Raw genomic sequence first — 26,584 nt, forward strand, 5'->3', positions numbered from 1 at the left:
GGGGTTATTGTAAACAAATACACCAACTCAAAAATGGAATAATTAAGTATTGCGATTATTATCGGGTGTTCATGTAATCATACTCTCTTCTCTGAAGTGAAGGCAAGCTATTTTTTTGTAATATTGTGTTAATGTCTTAATTTTTTTCTTTATCTCTCCAGATGGCATCCGGACTCCAAAGTTGAGTGGAAGACCATTCCAACATCACAACGTTCGATTTTATTGCATATCCAATCTTTAAAAAAAAAGAAACACCCCCACCCCTCCTCAAAAAAAACATCTACCAAGGGCAAAAATTCTTTTTTCTCTCCTTATCATTTAAAAGAGCACAATTGTCTGTCACTCACTCATCTTAAAACAAGAAAAGAAAAAGATGATGAGGAATTCAGTGGTTTAAAAAAAATAATGGAACGGAGGGGGAAACAAATTGTGCATCATTCCTCCTGGGACCATCGTCTGCTAATGTAGTAAATTAAAACATTTTAATACGAACGCTCACTTCCCTACCACCCCGCCAAGAAGAATTTGTCATACGCTCTCAGTATGCCGTTTTTGAGTGAAGGTTATTACACGTCAGTGATCGAATCTTTTTTTTTTTTTTTTAGGCCATGTTTATTTTGTTTCTTTTTTCTTTTTTTGAGAACTTTAGATCAGTGAGCTCTTTTTATTTAAATTTGTTGTGTCTGTTAATGTTTAAAGGAAAGAAAATAAGGATCGAAAGCTTTGTTGTTTTTTTTGTTTTATCCTAGTCTTTACACAGAATATTTTAGAGATCATGTTTGTTAGAATCAACGAATAAAAAGAGAACTCGTGAATGAATCATGTCATTTTTAATCCAGCTTTAGTGCGTCAGAGAATTAAGGGGAGAGAACTGCTTCAACAGGGGAGTCCTCATGCCACCTTCAGGGTTTTGATCCTTCTGTATATTTAGTCCCAAGAGAACTTTTACAGTTTGTTTTTTTCTTCCTCCGTCTAGTCTACAAATCTTTGTTTGCACAATTTTTTTTAACTTTGCATATATAGATAATGTTTTAACAAGAAAAAATTAAGTTAACTAACCAAGCACATGCTGTTTATGATAATGAATGCTCGTTTTTAAAAACGAAAAAACCAACACACTCAAAATACATTTGAACCATTCTTTCACCTTTTTGTTTAAAATGTTTTTTTTGTCTGGCGACAATGTAGAATAATTAAATGAAGATTAACCCATCGGTTTATAATTTTGTTAATTTTTTTGAAAAAAATGTTATTTCCTCTTTTCCTTCCTGTGGCCCGTGGTTGGAGCGCTGATGTGATTTGGTGGGTTAGGGAGTACCTCCATTTATAGCCTGGCTTTCCTTCCGGAGTTCTTTCTTTGAACAGAGGTGCCCATTCCGTGCTTGGAAATGCAGTTACTACTCTGTGAATGACATGTTGTATAAATCAATGTTTGAAAATAATGATATTGAAAAACTTTTTAAGTTAAAAAGAAAAAAAAAGATTTTGGTTGTCTGCCATGAGTGGGTTAACTCTTAGAATCGCATGCTGTAGAATTGCTTAAAAAAAAGTTCAAAAAAAGGTGCATATGGATAATTAAGTCCTTTGATGTTTTTCTTTAAGAAAATAACCTGTTGAATATATCATCATTACATGGTATTTATATAGTTTTTTTTTTTTTTTTTTTTTTTTTTTTTTGCTACTCTGTGCATACAATATTCAATTAAAATGTCAAAGCTATGCACTTGAGAAGCAGCCTCCGCTACATAAACGGTTACTTGGTCCAGACATGGGAGAGGGATTCCTTGAATTTAAAAGTAATGTAAACATTTGAAATGTATACACACACGTACATACACACAACTCAAAATGGAACAAATCAAATGTCATTCCTTCTGTAGCAAACAAATTCCACTGACGAAAGAAAAAGAAGCATTTTATAACAAACAGGTTTTTTTCTGTCCTTTAATAATAAAAAAAAATTGAAGAAAAAAAAACTTGCAGCATCTGAATGGCAGATTTTTCTGTTGTTCCCTTCTTGTTAACAGAGACGCTCTTTCTTTTAGCAGTAGTGGCATTTTTTTCATTCTGTTTTTTCTCTGCAACATTCTGTACAAAACATGTGCTGTAATTGTGCGTTAGGCCTGGAGTTGGCAAAACAAATAAAATAAAATAAATCTTTAAAATTTATTAAAATTCCCTTTCCTTATCTCTCTTCTCTCTCTCTTGCTCTATCTCTATCTCTCCATGAAATAACTGTAGAGCTCTGCACCCCCACTGTTCCCTTTTCACCTTTTGTATTTAATTTTAAAGTCGATGTACAACCGAAAGCTGGATGCAAGATAGAAACTATATTAAAATGTACTGTTATTTAAGATGTAATAAAAAGCAGTTTGAGATGAGCTACTGTGTTGCGAGTGTCATTCCATTTTTAGAATGTTTTTATCGCTGAGGTTGGAATGGTCATCATTGATGTTAGAATGGTCATCACTGAGGTTAGAATAGTCATCACTGAGGTTAGAATTGTCATCTTAGGTTAGAATGGTCCTACAGTATCTGAAATTGGAATGGTCATCATTAAGGTTGGAATGGTCATCACGGCGGTTAGAATGGTGCAAACATGTTTTGTTTTATTGTAATGAAATAAACAATTTCTTTTCCACTATTATATCTGCCTGTTTTTCCCCCTGTGCAATATTTTCTTTCACGAGGACAAGCTGGTGACACTTTCACTACTGGGATTTGTCCAGTACCAGGCTTCCCACAGGGTCTTAAGTCTTTACATTTAATCATGATGTTATGCCTAAAAGGGTCTTAAATATGATTTTGATTAAATGTTTTGGATTAGGAAGTTACTTCTATGTTGTGATAACTTTATATCACATTTATGTGATATGTCTGGGCTGCAAATTAAGCAGTACGGTAATGGCATCAGTTCCCACCCAATTGATGGAATTACTTACTTTCATAGTCATTTTCTTTTCATACTTTTATTGTTATAATTTTAACAATTCAATTTAAATATATAAAGTATCAATGCATAAAAAAAATACAAACACCATAAAGTGACATCAATATCTTGTATTCTGTTTTCATGGCACTATACAGGAACAGGGTAACATCCCAATGATTAACAGAAAGAGGATTGTTGAAGCAGTTTTTCTCTCTGTCTGGGATTATGGAGATCTATAGAAGTGCTGCTCCTTCCACTCTGAAACCTAGACTGTTTATCATTTTGCTCTCAGAATTATTACTGGTGATAGATATGGTACAGGAACTGTTCTGCCCACAGCCACAAATCACTACAGAGAGTATTGGAGGCAGTGCAGCACATCACTGGCAACATACTCCTGGCCATTCATGCGTCACTTTGTAACTTTTTCATTTTGATCTTTCTTTCTTTTTTGTATCTTTTATTCAATGTCTAATTATCTAAACTGATATTATTTTCCTTTGTGTTTATCCGTTTTAATAAGCCTGTAATCTCTACAGCATTGGACATGAGGGAAAACTCAATGTCTCTTTGAGAATAAATAAAGGTTTGAAATTAAATTAAATGTTATATGTTGACATACTCCAAATGCCTACTAAACAGTGTGCACTATAAGCTTTTCAGACACAAGGAGGAAAGGATTTTTTTTTTCTGGGCTCTTTTTGTATCACAAACAGTACTGTATTTGCAAATCTGGTATGTCATAAATGTATAGATGTAGCAGTACTGTCTATCTGTATGTCATATATGTTACGATGAATTGAAAATGGGGGACCCTGATGTAAACAAGACGAAAGTCTTTCTCTGGTCTGCATCCCCTTAACAATTGTATGTATTGAGCTGTACTGTACTGTACCCATTCTGCAATCTGTTAATAAAGTTTTCAATCAATCAATCAATCAGGATCATCAGTTCCTGGGTTTCCCCCATAAAGGATAACGGTGGTGTAGTGGTTCACACTGTCGCCTCACAGCTAGAACGTCCAGGGTTCAATTCCCGCTTGGGGACCATGTTGCCAGTTACCCAGGGGGGGTATCTCCCGGGCCTTTCTGTGTGGAGTTTGCATGTTCTCCCTGTGCTCAGCGATGCCGCTCGCGGCAGCATATTCTCGCCGCTGGCTGAGCTCTGGTGTCCGCTGGAGCAAGCCAGAGACAGCCGGCGATGCGATATTTTATTGGTTTGTCATGACAAACCAATTACATAATCCAAGGTAAAGGCACAACATATTCCAGTTAACGGTATCTTTTTTTAATTATTCGTTACGGCCAGGCTTGCGTTGTTAATATGGACTGAGCCGGCACGCAGGATAATGACGCCGCGCGCATGCGCATATGTTCCCTCGCGCACATAATAATAATAATACACTTTGTTTGTATAGCCTTTCATACAGAAACTGCAGCTCAAAGTGCTTCACAACAGAAGAAAGACAGGCATAAAATGAGCACATAAAGTGCAGACATATAAAATCAGTTTTTCACATTAGGATCTAACATCCCAACAGGCAACCTTGTTTATGGTTTGATTCAGTTTTAATATAAATAATAAAAATAAAGAGAAGATTAATTAATTATCTACTCAGTCCCAAAGTTTGTGATGTAAATATGGAATGTCCCAAGTTGCTGCTGTTTACAGAGTGTATTGTTGTCCGAAGGTGAATGATGGTGAATGAAGGGTTAAATCAAAACAGTTGTCAATTCCAAACGGTGAGACACGTCCTCATACATCATTCACCTTTGGACAACAATACACTCTGTAAACAGCAGCAACTTGGGACATTCCATATTTACATCACAAAGAGTCCAGACGTGGTTGAAGACACCGGCCTAGAGGCTATTGTTATGATAATGCGAGGTAGCGCCGGGAGGCAGGTAAACAGACGAGCCGAGTCGAGCACAGCGCGTCCTTGAGTGCACGCGCATGCGCGCACAACCATGCATGTGCGTGCACGCGCTTCTGCTCAAATCTTTAATACTCAGTGAGCTTGCACACCGTGCTACCCCGTCCCATGAACAACGCATGCCTGGTTACGGCCAGTGGTGCGTTATTGAAATCATCTGGGGTGACACGCACCACGTGCATGCGCGCTCCCGGCGCGTGCGCAGGCTCCCGCGAATGTGCATTTAATGTCCCCTCGCTTGGGCACAGACTAAAGACGGTGCCTAATTGCCTCTACGAATGGAATGTAACACGTCTTCACAACAAGTTAGGTGTGAATGTGTCTGAGAACGTATTTAACACACCTGACGACCGGTGCTATTGATATGCAAATAGCGAGTACTTATCATGGAGTGGCACACCGTGCTACCCCATCCCATGAACAACGCATGCCTGGTTGCGTGTAACTGTTCCGCAACAGTAAGTGACTTCCGGGGTAGGCCTGATTGGCCCCGACAGGCACGTGACGCGCAACTTTCTCTGCCGCGCGGCAGAGCTTGCGGAATGATGTAACCGTCCAAATCCGCTATGACTATCATTCAGCGCTTTAGCTCACCTCGCAGAGCAGCGGTCCTGCGATCCTGCGGTCCGTTGTTGACGAGTTCGAATCCCATTGAATTTTTTTTTTTTTAACGTGATTTTTTTTTTAACGTGTATTCTTTCGCCGGTTAAGGTTAGGCATGGTTAAGGTTAAGGTTAGGCATTGTTTCGGAGTTGGTTAAGGTTAGAACGGTTAAGTTTAGGCGCTGTTAAGGAGCTGGTTAAGGTTAGAGTTTGTGTTAGAGAATGGCAATATTCTTTCTATGGTTAAGGTTAGGCATGGTTAAGGTTAAGGTTAAGGTTAGGCATTGTTTCGGAGTTGGTTAAGGTTAGAACGGTTAAGTTTAGGCGCTGTTAAGGAGCTGGTTAAGGTTAGAGTTTGTGTTAGAGAATGGCAATAGACAGCCTATTTCCGCGCGACAGCTCTCAGCAGCCTCGTTGCGCGTCCTGAGTTTGCCGCGTCACGTGCCTGTCGGGGCCAATCAGGCCTACCCGGAAGTCACTTACTGTTGCGGAACCGGTACACGCTGCCTGGTTACGGCGTAGTCGTTCTATATTAATTGAAAATGGGGGACTCTGATGTAAACAAGACAAACATCTTTCTCAGGTCTGCATCCCCTTAACAATTGTGTGTATTGAGCCGTACTGTAATGTACCCATTCTGCAATCTGTTAAATAAAGTTTTCATTCATTCATTCAGTCAATACTTCCATGCGTATAAATTGAGGAAGGCAGACGCGGGACGGACCTGTGGTGTTCCACAAGGAAGCATACTAGGTCCGCTACTGTTCCTAATTTATGCAAATGACATGTCGTCAGCTTGTGACTGCAACTTGTTCCTGTTTGCGGACGACTCAGCCCTGCTGGTCTCTGACAAGAACAAATTACAGGTTGAAAAAACCCTCAGCTCAGAACTAAGCAAAATCTGCATATGGCTCGCTGATAACAAACTATCATTACACATGGGCAAAACAGAGTCCATTCTCTTCGGTTCAAATAACAAACTCAGCAAGACCGACGGCTTCTCAGTTACAGTGGGTGACAATATTGTCACAAGGAAAGAAGATATTACCTACCTGGGTTCCATCCTAGAGGCAAATCTTTCCTGTGACAAAATGGCATCCAATGTAATAAAAAAAAAGTCAACCAACGAACTCGTTTCTTGTACCGGATCTCCTCACTGGTAAACAAGAATACCCTGAAGACTCTAGCAGGAGCACTCATTCAAGGGTACTACGACTATGCTTGCACCTCATGGTACCAAAGCACCTCAAAGGCGCTAAAAACAAAATTACAAACATCTCAAAACAAACTGGTCAGACTACTGCTTGACCTTACTCCTAGAACCCACCTCACCCCTGCCCACTTTGACAACCTAGGATGGCTTAGAGTAGACGACAGAGTACAGCAACTTGCAATGGGCCTGGTCTACAAGATACACTACACGACCAAGGTACCCATGTACATGACTAAATACTTCCCAAAGGTCAGTGAATACCACGATCACAACACCAGAGGGAGCTCCACAAATCATGTTAAACCCAGATTCGGCTCAAACAAGGGACTAAACACGTTTCGCAATTATGCCACATCAATGTGGAACGCCCTACCCAAAGCTGTAAAGGAATGTGAATCACTACCCACTTTCAAAAACACTCTCAAAAAACACCTAAGGGAGACTGCAACTCGAAACTGGCCCCTGTAAATGTCCGAACACAACCGCCAATGTACAGTAAATTACCAAGTATGGTCTTGTCAATAATCCAATGTACAGTGTTGTTTGTACAGTTGTACAGTGTCCCCCACCCACCCCTCCTACCCACCCCCCCCCCACCCACCCAACCACCTCCAATGAACAGTCCAATGTACAGTCCCATAATCCAATGTACAGTGTTGTTTGTACAGTTATACAGTGTCCCCCACCCACCCCTCCTACCCAACCCCCCCCCCCCCCCCCACTCCTACCCAACACCCCCCCCCCCCCACTCCTACCCCCCCCCCCCCAACCACCTCCAATGTACAGTCCCACCCCCACCTACCCAATCCAATGTACAGTTTCTACGCCTAATGTATATACTCTTTTCTTTCTGGACTCTTTTTGTATCACAAATACAGTACTGTAATTGCAAATCTGGTATGTCATAAATGTATAGATGTAGCAGTACTGTCTATCTGTATGTCATGTATGTCATATATGTTACGATGAATTGGAAATGGGGGACCCTGGTGTAAACAAGACGAAAGTCTTTCTCTGGTCTGCATCCCCTTAACAATTGTATGTATTGAGCTGTACTGCACTGTACCCATTCTGCAATCTGTTAATAAAGTTTTCATTCATTCATTCATTCATTCATTCATTCATTCATTCATTCATTCATTCATTCATTCATGCCGCTACACACAGCAGAGCGGCAGCGCTAGCGCGGGTCACGTGGGGGTCGCGGCCAATCAGAGGAACCCGGAAACCGAACTCTGTTGCGGAAAGTATAGACGCCCCACGCCGCAGCCCATGTCTGCTCCCGGTTGCCCTTGGGGGGGAAGGACGACAAGATGGGTCAAACGCAGAGGAACATTTAATCGGCGACCCCAAAAAAAAGAAAATATTGCATGTGTGTGTCACAGCATGACGACATTGTCAATGTGTGCAATGAATAAAGACTTCAAAGTCCAGTTTAATTTAATTAATATTTCTATATTGTGTTCAGTAGAAGTCCCATCAAGTCTACGAGAGATTTCCTTGTTTGTGAGGTCAGTCCCTCACTGATGAACTACCCTAAATGGAGTCTTCATAACTTGCATGATGAATCCTATTTCCTCGTTCCTTCACCTGTTGAATAATCAAATTAGATTTGTCTTCACTGGAGACTCTGTTTTCTTTGTCTTTGTGTATTGTCCTCATCATATTCCCTCAGTGTGCACTTGTCCTGTACCTGGAATGAAATGGACCACAACATTGTTTTGATTTTAGAACTGAATTGCACTGCAGTTTGAATCCACATTTGGAATTGACAGAGTTCAAATGCAGTAGAATCGACTCTTTGACACCCCCACAAATCTTACATTTCAACCCAAATCCATGGCTGACCTGGCGAAAAATAATAGTTTCTAAAGGCCAAACATAATAACAAGGTGATTAATAGAAGCCCTTTCCTAACGCATTATTGGTTGAGTTTGCACTTCAAACATTTGAGTAAAAGAGTTGACTCTGCTCAACACTGATGGTAGGAGAGTTGATGTCAACTCCAGAAAACAGTTTTTTTTTATAAATATCTGCTGATTCAGATGCAATGAACATACAGCATCTTTGGTTGAAAATGTCACCATTGAACATTTCTTTCCCTCCAATATGAAGACATTAAAAGATGTCAGTGCAGGTTTATGCATACACACATGCAGATCTAAAAACAGAAATATACACACATCTCATGAGGCCACACCTCTTGCCAAGAGGTCTGGAGGAATTCTTGTCAAAAGGTTGGTTTAAAGGAATATGCCAACATCATGGGAAATTGTGCTTATTGTGTTCTCCAGAGTCAGACAAGAAGTTAGATACCAAGTGCTTCTCTGTGCGTTCAGTAGAAAGCTATCCAGCTGCAAGATCAGCTAGCTGCTAGCCTATCTTAGAACCCAGGGAGAGGTGTTTTTGGCCAATAGCCAAAACAGCGCGCTGAGCAGAGCAGAATAAACAAACGGCTGCATCTGTCATAGTCCAGGAGCCAGACATCTGTCATAGTCCAGCACATCTGCTCGTTCTCTCCATGCTTTGCCCTGGACTTGCCCACTTTCCCTCTGCTCTGACTTGAACATTGAACAATCTACCCCTCACTCCTGCCAGGCCATAGACACAGGATCGTTGGTCCAACAAGATACACCGGGCAGAAGGCAGACAGCTGTTGTCCAAAAAAAAATCCCAATGTAGAAAAAGTGACGTTCTCCGTCAGTTCCGTCCATGTCTGGTCAGTTCCATAGAGTCAAACACCTAATGGAGAAACTTCTATCAGTGGCTTGCTGTTTCCAGTTTAACATCCAACCACACACAAAAGGCACTGAACTTGGGGGAGATGGTGCATTGAGGAGCCGCCAGATAACCTATGCGCCCACAGTGTAGGAGAAGATTGATGGAGAATGCAACTGAGGCCAATGTCACAGAAGGGAGTATGCAACCCACTATCAGAGCCTAGGAATGGTCTGCCATCTTGACTGTGGCTCCCATTATGAAGCCCAGGTGACCTTTCAGACGATTTCAAACTAGAAATGGTAACAACAGCTGAGGTACTCAAAAAACTGAACGCCCTCCAACCTAACAAGGCCACTGGCCATGACAATATCCCCTCCAAATTCCTCAGAGACTCAGCAGCCGCCATCACCCCAGTCATCACACACATAATAAACCTCTCCATAAAACAGGGACACGTACCCAAAGACTTCAAAATTGCGAGAGTAACACCCCTGCACAAAAAGGGCAGCAAAATCCACTGACACATGCCTTTTCTATTTAAACGACCACATCAAACGAGGTGGATGTGGGCAAATACTGCGGCATGGTCATGCTGGACCTACAAAAGGCCTTCAACACTGTCAATCACACCATTCTGATTGACAAGCTAAAAGCAATTGGTTTTGATAGTCTATCAGTGAGCTGGATGCAATCCTACCTGGAGGGGAGAGAACAGATGGTGGAGGTAAACGGTACCCTATCCCCCCCCCCCCCTCCCAGTGAGCTGTGGTGTTCCACAAGGAAGCATACTAGGACCCCTATACTGTTCCTAATTTATGCAAATATATGTCATCACCTTGTGACTGCAACTTGTTCCTGTTTGCGGACGACTCAGCCCTGCTGGTCTCTGACAAGAACAAGTTACAGGTTGAAAAAACCCTCAGCTCGGAACTAGGCAAAATCTGCATATGGCTTGCTGATAACAAACTATCATTACACCTGGGCAAAACAGAGTCCATTCTCTTCGGTTCAAATAACAAACTCAGCAAGACCGACGGCTTCTCAGTTACAGTGGGTGACAATATTGTCACAAGGAAAGATGAAATTACATACCTAGGTACCATCCTAGAGGCAAATCTTTCCTGTGACAAAATGGCATCCAATGCAATAAAAAAAAGTCAACCAATGAACTCGATTCTTGTACCGGATCTCCTCTCTGGTAAACAAGAATACCCTGAAGACTGGCAGGAGCACTCATTCAAGGGTACTACGACTATGCTTGCACCTCATGGTACCAAAGGCGCTGAAAAGAAAAGACTACTGCTTGACCTTACTCCTAGAACACACCTCACCCCTGCCCACTTTGACAACCTAGGATGGCTTAGAGTAGACGACAGAGTACAGCAACTTGCAATGGGCCTGGTCTACAAGATACACTACACGACTAAGCACTACCCTTGTACATGTCAAAATACTTCCCAAAGGTCAGTGAATACCACGATCACAACACCAGAGGGAGCTCCACAAATCATGTTAAACCCAGATTCGGCTCAAACAAGGGACTAAACACATTTTGCAATTATGCCACATCAATGTGGAACGCCCTACCCACAGCTGTAAAGGAATGTGAATCACTACCCACTTTCAAAACCACTCTCAGAGAGCACCTACGAGAGACTGCAATTCGAAACTGGCCCCTGTAAATGTCCTAACGCAACCCCCTCCAATGTACAATAAATGTCCTATTAAACCCAATAATACACAAGACCCTCTTCTTGGGACCAAGTAAGGTTTAGTCAATAATCCAATGTACAGTTACCCCCCCCCCCATGGAAAAAAAAGTTCGTTGGATTTACAATTTACAATTTAATTGTGTAATGTTAAAGGGGACATGTACTGCTATTCCTAGCACTATTTGGGCAACTTTACACAATTCCTGTTAGTCTATTGAAGACATCTGTAAGGTTTTTTTCAAAAAAATGCATTGTTTTATATTTCTAATCAAGTACTCAAAACCATCATTTTCCAGCTTCAAGATTTCAGGCTGTTATGGCCTGGCTCCGGCTCCGCCCATAAGCACTTTGAGTGACAGTCAGTCCACACAGTCTGCGACTGGTAGACAGAGAGAGATAGAGAGAGAGAGGGGGGGGGGGGGGGGGGTGCGAGAGAGAGAGAGAGAAAAAAAAGACAGGCCGTCTCTTCCTTTCGTTTTTTCTCTCCTTGCGGCAGCTTGTGGGGGGGGGGCCTCCCTTCCTCCCCTCTCCCGTGTGGCGCGGCAGGTCCCCCCGCGTCTCTACTTTTCGTAGCTCCATTTCTGCAGACCCCTCTCTGATTGGTTGAGCCCATTTCTGCAGACCCTCTCTGATTGGCCGAGCGCGCGCATGCGCATGAGCCGCGACAAGCTCCTCTAGCCAGGAATCGAAACTCCGTTAAGCTCCAGAGAGAGAGGCTGAAAACCCACAGTTCTTGCTTGACGGATGGGAGCCGAATCCCGGATCCGAGTTTTCTGATTAATACCCCCAAAACATGGAGGACGCAAATGCAATTTTCGGGGGTGGGGGGGGGGGGGGGGAATAAGTCTGTGACTAAATATGTCTCAGCCCTGACAAACAGACATACAGTGGCATCAATATAAACATAAAAGTGAAGATACTTTCTGTTAAAATTAGTCATGGGTCAGACCTTACTCTGCATGGACTACAAGGCCCAATGAGAAAAGAAATAAGCATTCATGTACATACCACATATTCTCGCACAAGGCTTTCTGGATCTTCACCCATGTAGATACACAGTCCCTTCAGGATACACTCTCGTCCAGCATCCACGTCATCACACTGAAAGGAACATTTCTTGATTAGTGTCTTAATTCAGCCATTGTGCTTTATTTTAAAGTCAACTACTGGTTCAAACTGTTATATGACTACATATTTCTCTGAGAATATAACAGCAGGATTCCTACGATGGCACAAGCCTGTCTGTGAGTAGTGTTGCACGGTATACCAGTATTGAAAAAGTAACGCGGCACTAGAGGTTTGAAAGCGGTACTATACCTCATTTTAGAGGAAAGGTTCAAACTGAGACAAAAAGATGCAAATAGTGAAAGGAAAAAGATGAAAAATAAAAGCACTCATGGCCTCCTGTACAATTTGATTGCCCTCTTTACCAATCATTTGTTGTAACTAAAAAATTCATTTCCATAGCCTTTCCTCAATTAAAAAAGTCATAATGTTTACCTCGGAGGGTCGCGCTAGCAATGTTACCCTTCACCAGCGGTTCTTCATTTCCTCCTCTGCCGTACGTCTTGGAGCGGGGTTGACGCCACTGTCGTGGACGGCATCCGCGCCCGGTAGGTGTCCGGTGGGTAGTTTGCCTCTCCAAGGAGCTGGTGCACCAGCGCCGTCTCCTGTGAGATGGCCTGGTTCCTGCTCTGGTTCCTTTGCCGCCGGAGAGTCGTCCGCTGTTGGGCGGCCGGCTCCTCTGGTGGCGGAGGATTTGAGACGCAAGCTTTTTGCGTCTGCTCGCTCCCGTCGTAAGATGGTGGCTTGTAGACGCGAACGGCCTGGTTTTGGGGAGTTGCTGGAGCCGGATGAGGATGCGTCTGCTTCTCCGTGGCCGATGGAAACTGAGGACTACATGGTAGAGGCAGATGGGTTCTTGTTTGACGCCCCGGTGGAGACATGTCCGCCTCCCGTCCAGGTTACACTGGCGGGGGGTGATAGGTCTCCTTGGGGTCCCTCGTACGCTGATGTTGGGTTAGAACCTCCGACTCAGCGGCGGGATGCCCTGCTATCAGCCACATCGGAATGTGGCTCTGCGATGTCCAGTAGTCTGCCGCATGTGAGGGACGCAAGCTCGGTGGGGGAAAGTATGCAGGGGGAACTGCGTGCTTTGTTCCCCGAGCTCATGGCAGCGGCGGCAGTCGCAAACGGCGTGCCGCAGCCACTGCCTGTTCCTGTCCCTGATGATCTCATAGGTAATTTATGGCAACGTCGTCCTGTGAGAGAGACAGGCGTTGTCTGCCCATTTTTCCCCTCGATGGAGGCCTACGTCCGTCAGGGACAGGTGGTCTCCCACATCACGGGCCTCACCCCCGCCTACGTGCGAGTCACGAGGGTGGTGGGTTTGGTAGAAGGTATGAAGGAGGGGGTGCCTCGGCTATATAGGCCGATGGCAGCTCTCCTTTGTCCTGAGGTGGTGTGGGAGCCTTTACGGAAGCCGGTTCCCCACGGGAAATCGGCGAGGCGGTTGGCTTACTGGAGTGACCAGTCATTCATCTCCGCGACTCAATCTCTGGCTGCCACGTCTAACATCGCGCAGCTGGCGAGATTCATGTCCGGGATAATGACGGGCAGTACGGAGCTGACCGAAGTGCAACGTGATCAGCTTGCCCAGGCGGCAGGAGCCATCCTGCATCTGATCCAGCTGCAGGCCGTCGCTGCTGGGAAAGTACGCGCCCTGGCCACTCTAGCCCAGCGCCACCTTTGGCTGGAGCAGGCGCGTGTGCCGGAGAGGAAGAGGACTCCACTTCTGACGGCACCCCTCTCCGATGTTGGGCTCTTTGGGTCGGCGTTGCAGCTGATGACCTCAACCTGCAGGGAAATGCAGGAGGAGCGGTCCGTGCTCCAGCCTCATTTCCCCCCGCCCGATGTCGCCGGTGGAGTCAGACAGAAGGCTCGTCGTCGAGGTTCCGCCGCCGAAGCCGCCGCTGCTACCACCGCCACTGCTGGCCCTTCAGCGAAGAAGGCCAGGAGGAGAGAGGGTGCCCCGGCCCATCCACGCTCGGAGGTGACGGTAGGGATCGTCGAGACCAGCCTCCAGTCCTTTACCGTCCCTCCGGGGCTCCCCGGGGTGGCAAACCCCGAGCGGCTCGTGGCAGGCGTCACTAGTGACTTTTTCCCTCTATTGGTTCCCCCTGTTCCCTTCCCGGCCCAACATATGATTTTTGTCTAAATAAAAGGTCCCTCCTAGGAGGGACTGTATTTTGTTACAAACTGTGTGTTTATTCACTACATATGATGGGGATACGATGTGTGAACCTTCGCTAGTGTGGGTTTGATAGGGGGGCTAGACTTATAGTCTTGTTGGTCGCTACATTTCATGTTATAGAGCTTAAGCAAGGCCTGCAGCTTACACTCGGTTGAAAAAGGGTTTTTCTGCCTCGACCTGAAGATTAGGTTCTTCACATAAAGGTAGAGGTTAGTTGTGTGCTCTGTTGCTTAAACAGTGATATTGAGCCGCAACACTGTTGTGTTGGTCTGCAGTAATGCTCGTGTGTGTAAAGGTACCGCGGTCTTTCAGGCTCTCTCTATCAAATCTTCTGTGTCTTGCAACATAAACACGGGTGTCGGGTTCACACATATAAAACTTTGGCCTTTTTATAAACCCTGTTCACAGACTTGTCTGTGGCTAGCGTGCATTGAGTTAGCTTTGCGCTGTTCATTAGCATACTGGCTACTTAAGGTATCATATGGCTATTTGTTGTTGTCGTATTCGAGGGTTGGGCTTGCGAGGGGGTACCGGATAAACCCCTCCTTCCCTCTTCTGATTTCTGATTGGTCAGGGTTTTTTTTCCACTTTTTTTCATTCGGTCCGGCCAAGCTGTTAGGCAGATTGGCACGGGGGGGGGTTCCCTGACTCTGCACCTATCACGGGCAGTTGAGTCATGGGATTCCCCCGTCATAGAATACGTCACTGGGCACGTTTCTATTGGACGACGGCTTCCGTGAGTTTTTTCAGACCCATGTGTGGTTCTGTTATTGTCAAGTTGTCGGGGCAGAGCGTAGGAACTTGGTGTTCTGCTACGCTCGATATATGTGTAACTTGAGTCTGTTGGTCACATGGCTCAATGTTACCGTGACTTTTCAATTCATGGCTCACGTGGGAAGTCTCTCTGAGGATTCCCGTCTCCTCCCTGTGGTGAGGTTGGCGGGATGTAAAAATGAAAAATGTTTTCCCTCAGCCGCGTCACGTGGGATTCATGTCAGTCTGTGTTTTTCTTTCTTTTTTAATAAAAAAGAGGAAAGAACATGAAGCACGACGGATCCTTGTCGTTCTCCCAGGCGACTTGGAGGAACAATGTCTGGTGTCTTGTTGGACTATCCATTGATGTGTTTGGGTCTCGACGCGTACATAGTGCTGGCTCGGGGTGTTTCTGATAAGAATCACGCATGAGGCTGGTACGCCTTGGTTGCTCGTTATTAAAACAGCGTTTTTATAGGGCAACTGGGATGGAGGTTTTCTCTTCCGAGCGCCTGTTACTAGGTCTCGACGAATTCTCGTTCATATCTGGGGGATGTTAACGGAATAGATCAAAACATAGGTAGAGGGGTCTCACGCCCTTGGGGTGGGCCACTGAGCGCGGTACGAATGGGACCGTCTGGGTGGCGCCCTCTTTAATGTTTTAGATCGACACGCGTACCTACCCCCTCTCTTGGAGTGGGGATGTCGGCGTGATTAGGGCACGGGACTGGTTCTGGTCACGCTGGTCCAGGTCAGTTAACCCGTTGTCCGCCAGGGACGCAGATCTTCTGTTCTGGTACCCTGAGGGACTTGTGCTTTTTTCAGGGGGAAAAATGCCGGGTCGGCCCGGGTGTCACAGGGTTGGGCGTTATGGAGACCCTTTTGTTGGGTACATGTTGTACCCTGTGCTATCATAAAGGGGCTGGTTCTCCATTCTTTTCGCCCCTCTCTTATGCATGGCGAAGAGGGGGCTGTTGGGGTGGTCTTATGGACCTCCTCTGGCATCCCTGTGTGCTTCCCGGTCCGCCGGGCCCGGTCCGAAGTTGTGCTTCGTCGACCCGTAGGCCTGGGATAACCCCTTTTTGAAAACTGAAACACTTGTACTGCAGTATAGCCAGTGTATACCCGCAGGTGTGTTTTGGAGTTTTTTCTTGAGGGGTTATAGGAACAACCACCGCATATGGTACCAAGAGGGTGGTTGATTCCCTGGTGTGTTGGAGCGGAGTCAACTCTGCATGTGCCCCTGCACGTTCATGACGTCTGCCAATCGTGTCAGCCTTCTCTGCCTTGGCCCCTCTGGAGAGTCAGGGTTTTTTGGTGGAGGCTTTGTCATGGTGCGCAACAATGCCAGCATACGCCCCTTCCGCCGGGGTGCTGTTTTCAGTTGACCCCTTTGGCGCCTGTCTCGTCCGCAGTGCTCCAGGCTCGGGTCAAGTGCCTGCTGCCTGGATTGCGGGATTGACCTCTTCTGGAGGTCGTCTCCCCGGTGCACTGCCTGCTTCCGCTGTAGTGTAGCCTCTTGAGTGCTTCGAGTTACAGCCATGCTGACTGCCTGAGTATGCCAGGGTCAGTGTGCCAGGCGGCGTGCTAGTGGGGGGAAGGGCCCGCTCTTGGATGGGCCCTGTCCGAATACGCTGGCGATGTGGGGGGCGGTGTCACTAGTGACCGCCTGGTGAGGTCTTGATGTTGTGGCGTCGTTGACCTCTCTGGGCCCCCTTTTTCCGGGGGATCCAGTCCCTTCAGTGGGTCTGGGTCTTCCTTCGCGCTCCGCTGCTACGGCCTTGCCACGGGGTTGAGTTTGCTCTTGACCCCGTGATTTTGGGGGCGGTAACGAGGTTTGTTCCTTCCGTTCGTTCCCTGGTGGCATGCGGGTTGTGCGTGTGCGTAGTCGTGGGGTCAAGCCACGGTCTGCTCACCCTGTGCGTTGAGTTGCTCGAGTTCCTCTTCGCACGGTCGGATCCGTCTCCCTCCCGTCCTCCAATAGGGAGGGTATCCTCCATTAGGGAGGGTCGGGGGGCTTGGTCCTCCCCGGTTCTGATGGTTGTGGGGGGCCTCAGTGGGGTACATTTGTCGAGCTTCAAGCTCCCATCATTTCCCGTTGTGCAGAATGACGCTGAGCGGAAGCTAGTACGATATAGAACGATAGGTTATGAATATAACCATAGTTCTATGAGTACTAGTGACGCTCAGCGTCTAGACGCCACTGCGGCCTTTGATCTTGCCTTGTGGTGAAAGATTGGGAAGGAGGCGAGTGTGGGGCCACACACCTGCTTATGAAGGTAGTGGATAGGGGTGTGGCCAGACGAATGTTGGTATGTAAAGGTACATTGTGAGTTTTTATTCAGTGCATATGCACGAAGTGAGATATGTGCAGAATGACGCTGAGCGTCACTAGTACTCATAGAACTACGGTTATATTCATAACCTATCGTTAAACCTTTATGTATACATCCCCTTAAGTTTCCTACTAACTATTTTGGCTGAAAGAACCACAATGGCAACGAAGAAAACAACAAGAAATGAATCCAAGAAAGACGACGCTCCCGCTGATATGATTGCCATTGCTAGGCTAATTGAAGAGCTCAGGCAATCCTTAACCAACGACTTAACCAAAGAATTCAGAGCGTCCGCTGTCTCGATCGAAACCAAACTCGACAGCCTCTGGACGTCAGTTAGTGACTGTTACGTATTACTTTCACATGGTGGAGGGATACTTACTGTCTGTGGTGCATATTCACATTGTGGTTGTAGTGTGTTGTCACTAATTGGTGGTTTGATTGACACACTGTTTATTCCTGTTGTTTTTGCTTTCCATGTTATTAAAATGGCCGCCCTTGTAATTGACACAGGTGTGGTGATGAGGCACCACGCCCTACAAAGCAGAGCAGAGTGCAGGCTGCAGTGTCTCCCACTTCACAAGAGATGTCAGCTCACCAGAGTCTCATCTGCTCTCACTGCTGCTATTTTAGCTGTTTGTTCTATTTTGGCCTATGTGCCTTAGTTTTGTTATTGACCTTTGGAGTCTGGAACACCCAGCTCTCACCCTTTTGTGCATTTAAATAGCTGTTCCAATAAATAGTGTTATTTTTGATAAACTCCTGTCTTGTCCTGTGTCCACCACTTTGCATTCAAGGCCTACACGAGCCATACTTTAGGCTTGAATGTAACAGTGACCATGCCGTGCGTCTGACCTCTGTGGAAGACGGCTTAAATACTTGGACTGACACGGTGGGCGAGCTAGTGGCTATATGTACGGCTCTAGAAGAAAGCAATGATAAACTAAAGTCTAAGCTAACCGACATCGAGTCCCGTTGCCGTTGATCCAATATTTGCATATTAGGACTGGAGGAGTCCGTGAATAGCGACCAACCCAGTGTCTTTTTTGCAAAGGTACTGGTTGATATTCTGGGGGAAGAGATCCTTCCTACGACACCCGAATTGAACCGGTGTTACAGAGCCGGTGCCAAAACAACAAACAGCTCCAGGCCTAGAGCAGTTATTGCTAGTTTACACCATTATGGAATAAAAGAAAAAATTATTCGGGAGGCACGGAAGAGGAGGGGAAAGCTGGAATAGGAAGGGAAACCAGTCCAAATCTTTGAAGACTACTGTCCTGAAGTCGTGGAGCAGCGTTCCCGCTACAGAGCTGTCATGGGCCCACTCTACAAGCTAGGTCTCAAGCCGTCTCTTCAGTACCCTGCGAGGCTGTTCATTACGACCAAAGACGGCATGAGAATACCGATTCCCTCGCCTGAGGAAGCCACAGCCTTCTTGAAGAACCAGGAGGATGAGGCCACGACATCGTCCTTACCATTCCGTAGTAGGCGACAGTAGCCTGTTTTTGAGCAGTTAGCACTTCGTTATGGCTAATACGCCGAGCAGCGTCATATTATTCTCTATAACTCCGTTTTTATAAATAGGTTAACTGTGTGACATTGGGTATCGCCTAGATACTTTATTTAAATGTTTCGCAACATCTGATATAAGGGGGGTTCGGTCGGTTCTGTTTTGTATAACTATTGCATGATGTTTTTATGCGTCCACTATATGCTGGGGAGATAAGCGATAGCTTTGTTTAAATTATCTATGACTTTTATGCATGTCACTTACGCCTCGTCATGACTTGGCTTAATACCTCCGTGGGTCCGTGTAGCGTTTCTTTTTTATTATTATTCTGTGTGTGTGTACATATTTTTATTGGACCTCAAGGATCCATCAACGGGAATGGGGGATTGTGTGTTTTTTTGTTTTTTATGTTTGTTTTATGCTCACGCTCGGATCTCAACAGGACCTTAACAGATGGTTATATAATATATATCTATTATGGTGTGCTACTCCAGACGAATTACACTCAGGCATACTGCAACCTGTTTAGACTATGGCTAATTTAAATATCTTGATTTGGAATACAGGGGGTCTTAATATTCATCATAAACGCACAAGCGTATTAACATGGATGAAAAGACAACAGGTTGATGTGGCTCTTTTAACTCTTTCAATGCCATGCCTGGTTTTCCGTTTTACCGCTTGAATGCCACCATCCGCGCCAATGTTAACGTTAATATCGCCTAATCTATGTTTTAAATTATGGCTATGTGTCTAATCTGCCCATCGCATTATCAAATACTATTTTCCAGTCAGTGCTGTGAAGGCAGATTATTTTTTTATCGCGTCGTTTCCGTTTCAGAGCAGTTAGAAAAGCCCCCGTTTTGATATAAAAAACAGCTCATTCTGGAGCATTCTATGAAAATCGTCTTTTAGTGGAATATTCCACAACGTTGATATTCGTCGGCCTTTTTATGAATCGTTTTCAAATAAACGCTAGATGATCAATATTATACGTGCACGCACGCACATTACGGCCGCGGACTGATAATCGCCCCGTTGATTTCCTCTCGGACTTTTACAATGAAACCGAAAGAAGACATTTCACAAAACAGCTTATAACTTCATCAAACTTACTCCGATTATCCTACCACTGATAACACAGAGTCCTTACCTGACATCAGATGGTATCCAACTGGTATATTCCAATTCCTGATCACCATTCGAAAAAATCGATAAGTGTATGGATCCAACGCGACACAGTAGATCTCTATGATCCGCGGGGATCTGAGGCTCCAGAATGAACTGTGGTAACCCCGGCTGGATCAGTGAACTGGAAAATGTGGAGTACCGGATTTTTTTCCCCATTCATTTTCATTGAGTCCATTCCAAAATCACTTATGTCATCTGGGAGACGACAGGGGGCGCTTTTTTCCACAGTGATCGTCGGCGCCCCTCGGCTATACTCGGGTAGGCTCGGGTGATGCAATAATTTTTCAGATCGCAAAAAAAAAAAAAAAAAAAAAATTCAGAGAAATCTCGTGAGTGGCTAGCAACCACCTATAAAAAAACACGAGAAATCTCGTGAGTGGCACTGAAAGAGTTAAGTGAAACGCATCTTTTAATGGCTGACAATACAAAGCTGGCGGATAAAGTCTATCATAACATAAGCTCCTCCTCCTTTGGCACCAAGGCCCGTGGTGTAGCTATAGTAGCTAAACGGAGGTTGAATATTAAATTATTAGACATATGGTCTGATGCAGATGGTCGAGTTACTATTGCCAAGATAGATTACTTTAACAGGAAAATTGCTCTGGTAGCGGCTTACGCCCCTAATGTTTATGACGCTAACTTCTATGCTTTACTCACTACAGCGATGCTGGATTTCCCTGAGTATTCATTTATAATTGGTGCAGATTTTAATGCCATCTGGGATCCCTTGATTGATAAATCCAGTCACACCACAACCAATGACCAGAGACAGGCCTCTACGGCCCTACAGGCCTGGTCCAAGGACACAGGGGTAATTGATTTGTGGCAATCGCTCAATCCAACGGTGCAAGTTTTTTCCTTTTTCTCAGCAAGACACAAAACTTTTACTAGAATAGAATTATGTTTTTGCGTCCCCTAGACTATTTGATAGCTTTGACGTTGAATTGGGGCCCATTGCATTGTCAGACCACAAATATTTACTTCTAAAGGGTTCACTCAGTAGAATGACATCTCGAGCCCCAAGATGGCGCTTTAACTCAACACTGCTGAAGAACAAGGAATTCAACCTGCAATTTAAAGAAAAACTCATTGAATTCCTGCAGTTTAATGCTGGATCGGTACAAGACCCCAGAATTTTATGGAACTCGGTTAAGGGTTTTATCAGGAGTAATACTACTCTCTTTGCCTCTAACCTCCGCAAGGAACGTCTCTCCAAATTGGTAGAACTGGAAGGGCTTCACTCCACGTTGTTCTCCTCTTTACAACGCAACTACTCTTGTCGAATAGAGTTTCAAATTAAAATGTTGAAAAAGGAGATTAACTCCATCTTAAGACAACAATCTGAATTTCAAATACACAGAACAAGACAACATTATTACTTTCATGGCTCTAAACCTAGTCACCTACTAGCTATGAAGATACGGGCCAGTGAACAATTTGCGGATATCCCTGCCATCAAGGACCAACAGGGGAAGGTCACCACCGACCCCAAAAACAATCAACAAGACTTTTCGTTCATTTTATTCCAACCTGTATGAGTCAGAAGTGATCTTTGATCATAATAAGCTGGAGGAATTCCTTGATCAAATTAACTTACCACAACTCTCAGAGGATGACGCTAAACAGTTAGATGCACCTATTACACTAGAGGAACTTATGGAGGCGATTGCTGACTTGCAAAGTGGTAAGGCCCCTGACTGGGACGGTATTCCGCCCGAACTGTACCTCTCATTCTGGGATGTACTTGGACCCCTATTACTTGATATGATTTTACACTCAATCAAAGAGGGAAACTTTTCCAGGGATGTCAATATGGCACTCATATCTGTCCTACTTAAGAAAGATAAGGACCCCACCAAATGCGGCAGCTATAGACCCTTAAGCCTCCTTGGAACCGATCTCAAGCTGTAGGCTAAGGTGCTAGCCATCCGACTTCAAAAGCATATGACATCTCTAGTTCACCCTGATCAGACAGGCTTCATAAGAGGCCGCCTGATTACGGATAATATTAGACGGTTACTGCATGTGATAGATACCAGCAAGGATGCCGCGACCCCTACGGCTGTCATATCCTTAGACGCGATGAAGGCCTTTGACAGGTTGGAGTGGTGTTATTTATGGGCAGTACTTAGAAGGATGGGGTTAGGTGAAGGGTTCATCCATATGATCAAAGTGCTATATACAGGTCCATCGGCCATGATTTTAACAGGTAAACTCTGCTCTCCACTCTTCCCTGTATCACGCTTGTCCAGACAGGGTTGTCCTCTTAGTCCCGGACTATTTGCTCTATCCCTCGAACCTTTAGCACAGTACATAAGACAATCGCAGACCATAGCACCGATCTCAATTAAGGGCACACAGCATCACATCAGCTTATATGCAGATGATGTACTCTTGTTCATGCAGAACCCTGCCACCTCCCTACCTCATCTTCTCAAAGTAATAGATGATTTTGGCAATCTATCGGGATTTAAGATCAACTGGCCAAAATCGGCCTTCCTTCCACTCAATGTGACTGCGAAGGCTACCATCTTCCCAGCAAATATACCCATGGTAGAACACTTTAAATGTCTTGGAGTTGAAATATTCCCCACTATAAGCCAGACGGTGAAGTATAATTACTCCGGCTTGCGAGACAGGATCACAGATGACTTCAGCAGGTGGTCAAAATTTTAAAACTCATTACAGGCCCGAGCGTCAATAGTTAAGATGAATGTTTTGCCCAGAATTAACTTCATCAGCTCCATGTTGCCGTTACCCCCCCCCCCTGCTGGTTACTGGCAAAAACTGCACTCTGCTGCATATAAATTCATTTGGAACAACAAACGCCCACGATTAAAAAGATCCACTGTGTAGTGTAGTGTAGGACTACAACTCCCAATGTTATTGTGTCACGTGTCTTGCGTATGATTGGTTACTGTTAAGTTAACCAGAGGCGCCTCGGAGCGCTCTGGGTCAGTGTGAGGCAGCCGCCAGAGGGACTGCCTGCGGTTCTACTGTTTACCTGTATTAATACAAACTGTGAATAAAGCACAACTGAGCACTACCACGGTCTCTTCTATTAAGATACAACAGTGGCGACGAGGATAAAGGAAAACACACGTTTGTGTCCACCTCGGAAATAGAGGTTGTAGCCGAAGAAAGAGTATAGTCAAGCTAGCTTCCACGTTTTTTTTCTTTTAACTCGTGGCGGGCAAGTGCAAAAAGGAATGGCGCTGTACAGTCTAGAAACGGGACTGGTGTTTGATGAGACGATAGAGACATTTGAAGCCTATGAAGAGAGACTTTCATCAGTTTTTCATCGCAAACAACATCGCGGCAGGCCGGCAAAGGGCTGTGTTTCTCTCCGTGGTAGGAGCTAAAACGTTTACATTGCTCAAGGATTTGGTGGCGCCAGACAAGCCGGGCAACGTGGACTTGAAAGACATGTTAACGGCAAAGAGAGCCTATTTTTCACAGAAGAAGAATGTGCTAGCAGAGAGGTATACGTTCAGAAATCGCAAACAGCTCTCTGGTGAGTCGCTCATGGAATATGTGGCGGCATTGAAAGGATTGGCTTCTTGGTGTGCTTTTGGAACATCAATTGAAGAGCAGCTTCGCGACCAGTTTATCTGCGGTATCACGAGTAACGACCTGCGCAGTAAGCTGCTGAATGCAGCTTGTGACAGGGTCCTAGCGTGGACCAAGACGCTGGAGATCACCAACAACCAGTGGTGCAGTCGTAATATGGGAACTGGTAACACGCCACGCCACGTGCATGCGCGCGCGCAGGTACGTGCATGTGCACAGAACAGATTTTTTTTTCTTTTTTTTTTAAATAGAGAAGCTGAAAAAGGTAGCAGGATGTAGCCTTCAATATATAAAGAAATTATATTGTCAACAGATATGGTTGAAAAACAAACAATGTTTTAAATGTAATAGTAGTTACAATTTCTTTAATTGAATCAACTTAAACTAGAAAAGTAAATACAAACTAAATTAACAATGTAAGTTACATTGTTAATTTAGTTTGTATTTACTTTTAGTTTAAGTTCATTCAATTAAAGAAATTGTTTTACACACAAACACAAAAGCAAACTTAAAATAATCAGACAACTTGTGTTTACTTGAAGTTTGTGTGTGCAGCATGACTCCTAGTGCACAGCAAGGGAGGTTTGGTGATGAACCTTGTGGTGCGCTCACACCCACTCGCGCGCACAGTTATACACACACACGCACGCACACACACACGCACACACACACACAAGCGCATATACGCAAGTGCAATCTTTCTATCATACACTGTCATGTACGAAGGTCTAATAATAGCAACTGGAGGGCGGCACATGAGCAAAAGCAGCCTCTCTCAGTAAATACGTTCAAATCAAGGTCCCAGGTGTAGGTGAAAGAAGACACAACACAAGACGTTTTCCAAATAGTAAATTATATATTTATGGTGGTAGGAATTCAAACCCCCACCATAAGGCAAAAAGGGGAAAAGGTAGGGGAGGACAAACAATACATACAGGTACACAAACAAACACTTAGTAGTCACAATACAACCTTGGGCCCATCATAGGACACCACAGCTATGGGGTTTAACCCACACTCCATGTGATAAATGGCACCCAGCCACACAGTGCTGCTTTAGGCAACAGATAGGCGAGACGGCAGCCTCCTCACTCCACCATAAGGCAGTGACTTCCAGCAATGAGTGCCCCGTGTGTGTGTCATCTTCCAGCTTATATTCACTCATCCAACTAACTGCCCACAGGTGTAATCAAGCAGGTGCAATCAGCTCAATCAGGAGGATGAGTGGTCTCTGGGAAGAAGAGAAGAAGCAGCATTAAAAGATGACACATCACCCCACCAAGAACAACATAACCCAACTCATGATACTAATCTGATGTTCACATGGTCTCCTAATACAGTAACAATGATAATGACCAACCCACGTACGTCACACCTCCCCCCATAAGAGCGAACCCGCAGGGTTAGCAAAACATTATCACCTATTATCAACCAACATCCGATTAGCATCACAGAACAAAAAGAATAAAAACAGAAATGTCCACAGACAAAACAGCAGCCTACACCATAAAACCAAACTAGCCCCACCCCCAGATCTACCCCAGACCTACCCCCTGGACAAGGCATCAGCCACAATATTGTCTACGCCCTTCCTGTGACGAATGACAATATTATAGCCCTGTACCAGCAGGGCCCAACGCATCAACCGTTGGTTGTGGTTGTACATCTGAGCTAGAAACACAAGGGGATTGTGGTCCGTGTATATCAGCACTGGAAGAGAGCTAGACCCCACATACACCTCAAAGTGCTGGAGGGCGAGGAGCATCGCCAGCGTCTCCTTCTCAATGGTTGAATAATTCAACTGATGCTGCTTGAATTTCACCGAGAAGTAACACACCGGGTGACGCACACCGCCCTCCCCCTCCTGCAACAGCACAGCCCCAGCCCCAGCAGCACTCGCGTCGACCTCCAACTGAAAAGGAGAAGCAAAGTCAGGGGCCGCCAGAACAGGAGCACTGCACAAGAGGGACTTAGCAGCCTCGAAGGCGCACTGACATTCCGCGGACCACACGAAAGGCACAACGGGACTGCATAAAGAGGTGAGAGGGGCAACCACCACCGAAAAATTACTACAAAAACAACGGTAATAACCCGCCATCCCTAGGAAGCGACGTAACTCGCGCCGCGTGGAAGGGGCCGGATATGCGAGGATCGCCGAGACCTTAGCGTCCACCGGACGGACCTGCCCATGCCCCACCTGCTTGCCCAAGTAGGTCACAATAGCCTTACCGAACTCACACTTAGCGAGGTTCAAGGTCAGAGATGCCTCAGCTAAGCGTGCAAACACCACCCCCAAATTAGCAATGTGTTCCTCCCACGTGTCAGAGTACACCACCACGTCATCCAAATACACATTGCATTTAGGCACCCCTCCCAACACCATGTGCATCAGACGCTGAAACGTGGCCGGAGCATTCCTCATCCCGAAGGCCATGACGGTGTACTGCAGAAAATGATCAGGGGTAACAAACGCCGAAATATCTGAGGCCCGCTCCATCAGGGGAACCTGCCAGTACCCCTTCAGGAGATCGAGCTTTGTGATAAATACCGCGGGCCCAATACTATCTATGCAGTCATCCATCCTGGGCAACGGGAATGAGTCAGGCACCGTCACAGCGTTTACCTTCCGGTAGTCTGTACAAAAACGGGGAGAGCCATCAGCCTTCGGAGCCAAAAGGCAAGGGGAGCTCCATGGACTACGGCTAGATTTAGCCATCCCATTGTCAAGAAGATACAGAGCTTCCTTCCTCTTCTTCTCCCTCATCTGAAGGTTACCAGGGCATTTTTAATGTTGGGCAGCATATTTCTATGGTTCCTGTTTTTCGAGAGTCTGAGGTGGAAGCATTTTTTTTTAA

At 45.3% G+C, this 26,584-nt stretch overlaps 1 protein-coding gene across 3 annotated transcripts in view; it reads left to right on the forward strand.

Moving 5' to 3' along the window:
* gnb1a (guanine nucleotide binding protein (G protein), beta polypeptide 1a) overlaps window positions 1-2,381 on the forward strand; it is a 255,500-nt gene extending 253,119 nt beyond the window's left edge. For all 3 annotated transcript variants that reach the window (XM_084333888.1, XM_084333887.1, XM_084333886.1), the window contains exon 11: window positions 162-2,381. The gene's annotated coding sequence lies outside the window, so the exon portion shown is untranslated. The remainder of the gene's footprint in view (window positions 1-161) is intronic.
* Window positions 2,382-26,584: the final 24,203 nt, after the last annotated feature.

This window comes from Notolepis coatsorum (assembly GCF_963971535.1).
Source record: "Notolepis coatsorum genome assembly, chromosome: 17".
Lineage (NCBI taxonomy): Eukaryota > Metazoa > Chordata > Actinopteri > Aulopiformes > Paralepididae > Notolepis > Notolepis coatsorum.